Here is a 4,002-nt window from a genome sequence, read left to right as displayed (position 1 = left end):
AATCCTATCAAATTTGTTCAGTGACATAATGGTCTTGAAACTTAAACTAGGGATAGCCCAAACAAAGAAAAATTTTCTCAATGAATATTGATACAACAATTTAAAATAAATGTTAGCAAGAAGATTATAAAAAGGGGCGGCCAGGTAGCACAGCAAGTAAGAGCACCGGCTCCAGTGTTGGAATGACCTGGAGATCGAATCCCGGTCTCAGACACTTAGCACCCACCCAGAAACACCTGGCCGTGTAACCTTGAGCAAGTTACTTAACCCCAATTGCTTAGGGGTGGCCAGGTGGCTCAGCGAGTAAGAGCACCGGCTCCAGTGTCGGGATGACCTGGATCAAATCTGGGCTCAGATACTCAGCACCACACCCAGAAATAACTGGCTGTGTAACCTTGAGCAAGTTACTTAACCCCGATTGCTTAAAAAAAATTATAAAAATATATTATAGAAATAATCTCTGTGATCAGGCTGTATTTATACCAGGAATGTAGTGCTGGTTCATTATTAAGAAAACTATAAGCATAATTGATTAAATTAATAACAAAACTGTGAAAAACTTATGATTATTTCAATAGCTGCAGAAAAAGCTTTTGACAAAAAAAATACCCATTCCCATTAAAAACACTACAAGGAATAGGAATAAATCAAGCTTTTAAAAAAATGATAAATAGCATCTATCTATGATATCTAAAATTAAGGGCAAGATTTTCTGAAATGGGGATAAACTAGAAGACTTTCTAAGAAAATAAGGTAGTAAAGCAAGGATGTCCATTATCACCATTATTATTCAATTTTGTACTAGAAATGCTAACTATAGGAATATGACAACAAAAAAGAAATCAAAAGAATAAACAATGGTAATGAAGAAAGCAAATAATCACTTTTTACAGATGATACGATGGTTTACAGAAATGCAAATTAAAACAACTCTGAGGTAGCACCTCACACCTATCAGATTGGCTAACATGATTGTCATGGCAAGCACAGAAGTAGTTCACACCTTGTTTCAGCTATTGAATGAACACCTTGTTTCAGTCTGTTAAGAAACAGAACATGTGAACTCCACAACTTGTGAACTCCTGCAGAGGAGCCAATGACTATATAAGGAGATCCCCAGGGCTAGAGACAGCAGGAGCTGAAAGGAATACTCTTGTGGTGGCAGAGTCAAGGAGAATACTTGTGGTATCCGGCACTCTGTTTGTCTGCTCTATGTCGATGTTTGTTTGTGATACTTTGTACAGAAGCCCTGGGACCTTACTGGAAGTCCTAGAAGAGGATTTTCTGGTTGTATGTTTACAAAAGTCCTGGAGGAGGGCTTTGGAGGTACTGGGACTTTACTGATGATTTGTGCTGACCTCTTAGACCTTGTTTGTGGGTCTGTGTTGATTTCTATGTTGATGATTTGTGTTGAGTTTTCAGACCTTGTTAATGGGTCTGGGTTGATTTATTTCACAGGCAGATAGTGAATTGATGATGGTGCCGGCAATGTGCATGAATATTATTATGGCTCTGTTAAGTTTTGTCTTCTCAGAAACAGGAACTGTGAAGGACTTGAAGTGGATTGGACACTATGAGCTTCAATATGGAATGGAAACTGGACAACGGACTAGATGAAGAACTGGACAAGGACCTGGACAAGGAACTGGGAGCTGCCTGGCTTTGGACCCAGGTGACAGTTGGAGCTGGGACCATGAAAGAGGAAGCTGAGAGCCAGCCTCGAGTCAAGCTGAAAGAAGACTTTACTTGGATACTGTGTACTGACTGAGTAGATTATGATTTACTGTCACCTAGGGGTGGAGAACATTGACTTTTGTACTTTGTGATTGAATTAAGGATTTTGTGATTGACTGTGCTTTGTTTAAAACCATGTGACCACTTTGGTGAAAACTATGTGGCCATTTTAGTGATAAGTTGAGTTATGACATTGTGAATGCTGTATTTTTATTTTCTGTGATAAGTTCTAACATTGTTAATGCTGTATTTTGACTTTCTGTGAATGTTTTGCTCTGATTTGTTATTGAATAAATAGAGAGTTTGCTATACTATGTAATCAAAACCTTCAAAGCTGTTCACAGCTGTAGTCCTCTGGAAAGCTTGGCTTTACAACTATACAGACCTTTATTAGCAAGGTGATGTCTCTGCTTTTTAGTATGTTACCCAGATTTGCCATAGCTTTCCTTCCAAGGAGCAAGCATCTTTTAATTCCATGGTTACACTCTCCTTCTGCAGTGATCTTTGAGCCCAAGAATATAAAATCTGACACTGCTTTGATTTCTTCTCCCTCTGTTTGTCAGGAAGTGATGGGACCAATTGCCAAGATTTTTTTTTAATGTTAAACTTCAAGCCAGCTTTTGCACTTTCCTCTTTTACCTTCATAAAGAGGTTTCTTAATTCGTGTGCACTTTCTGGCATCAGAATGGTATCATCTGTATATCTAAGATTTTGGATATTTCTCCTAGAAACCTTAATTCTGGCTTTTGATTCATCCAGCCTGGCATTTTGCATGCTGTACTCTGCAAATAAGTTAAATAAATAAGGTGACAACATGCAGCCTTGCCACACTCCTTTTCCAAACTTAAACCAATCAGTTTTTCCATATTGATTCTTGGCTCCCATACATGTTCTTCAGGAGACAAGTAAGATGATCTGGTACTCCCATCTCTTTGAGGACTTGCCATACTTTGTTGTAATCCACATGGACTTGAAAATTGGTCTTTCTAAAGGGGAAAAGAAAGGTCTAGGATTTTGGGGCTTTACATTTTTTCCTCCCTTCACTTCTTTTTCCTTTTCTTTACCCTTAGAACTGCATGTGATAGGAGAACTGTTCAGTTGAAGCCTTATAAGCATTTAAATGGTGGAAGGTCCCCAGCATGTGACCTGGGAGCTGCATGCAGACCACAATACTTTTGAGTGTCACCCAAACCAGATTAAAATGTAACTGGGAAATATTTACCAAAAGAAAGAAAAATACAATAAAACATAGATAATATTCCTTTTAAAAAACTGTCAATATGCAGCTTTCAGGGATCCTTATGGATGAGTTAGTGGCCCCCATTTCCATATGAGTTTCCCACTACTGCTTTAGAAGATTCTTAGGATCTTGCCACCAAGTGGTGGTGTGTAATAGAATCAGCATCTCCCTGACATGACATCTTTCCTCTCATCCACAATATGGGGAAGTTTTACCTAAGAGAAGACAAATCTGCTCCCAGAACCTTACTGCCTTCAGTTTTCCTGATGCAACTTCCTTTCTCATTGCCCCCATCCCCAGCCAACATTGAGCAAAGCCAGGAAAAAGCTGCCCCTGGGACCTAATTGGAGACAGCTTCCTGGCCATCCAGGGGGATTAAAAAGACTTAGCCTCATGGAGTTGAGGTCTCTCAGATTTGGTAGGTGCCTAAAATCACTCAAGTTGCCACACCTTGATAATCTACGAAGCAAGTGAGTTTCCAGTTGGAGATGAGGGAGAGTTCATCTAGAGAAGAAAAATACCACAGTATCCTTATTCCATATGTTCACTGTTTTAGGGAAAAGTAAATTGCCCTTATTACCTATTCAGTGACTTAAAAGGGTTTCATTTCATCCCACCATTGAACCTGAACTAAAAGGCAGGCTGGCATAGTCATGTCTCTAATAGAGAGAAAGGAAAAAACTGGAAGGTTTTTTCTGAGTATCAGAAGAGAAAGACCTTGTCCATGGGGCACATCTCTAAGTAAAGCAAACAGACCTCAGAGTTCATGAGACAATTAGAAATCGTGAATGAGTTACTGAGAAGGAACACAAGTACTCAAAGGATTATAAGACAGGTAATTTATTACTCACAGACACACAAGTGTGTAGCTCCCCAACCCTTCAGTCCCATGGGCAAGCATAAGGTGGTGGGTGGCATGGAAATATGGTGGGATGTGTATCCTAATTGAGAGCCCAGAGTTCTGGTCTCTGCCCTTATATCTGATTGTTGTTTCTGGGCAGATTCACAGAGATTAGGTGGGAAGGGTT

The 4,002-nt window shown here is 39.6% G+C and overlaps 1 long non-coding RNA gene across 1 annotated transcript; it reads left to right on the top strand.

Moving 5' to 3' along the window:
* The first annotated feature begins 220 nt into the window (after positions 1-220).
* On the top strand, positions 221-2,045 carry LOC138154402 (uncharacterized). The gene is made up of 2 exons (XR_011166599.1): positions 221-1,326; positions 1,535-2,045. It is a non-coding gene; the product is annotated as an uncharacterized lncRNA (long non-coding RNA).
* Positions 2,046-4,002: the final 1,957 nt, after the last annotated feature.

Source organism: Petaurus breviceps, unplaced genomic scaffold, assembly GCF_028583685.1.
Source record: "Petaurus breviceps papuanus isolate PSGF00001 unplaced genomic scaffold, PetGlider_PUasm1.0 154, whole genome shotgun sequence".
In the NCBI taxonomy this organism is placed as follows: domain Eukaryota; kingdom Metazoa; phylum Chordata; class Mammalia; order Diprotodontia; family Petauridae; genus Petaurus; species Petaurus breviceps.
This window is presented reverse-complemented; position numbering and strand designations above follow the sequence as displayed.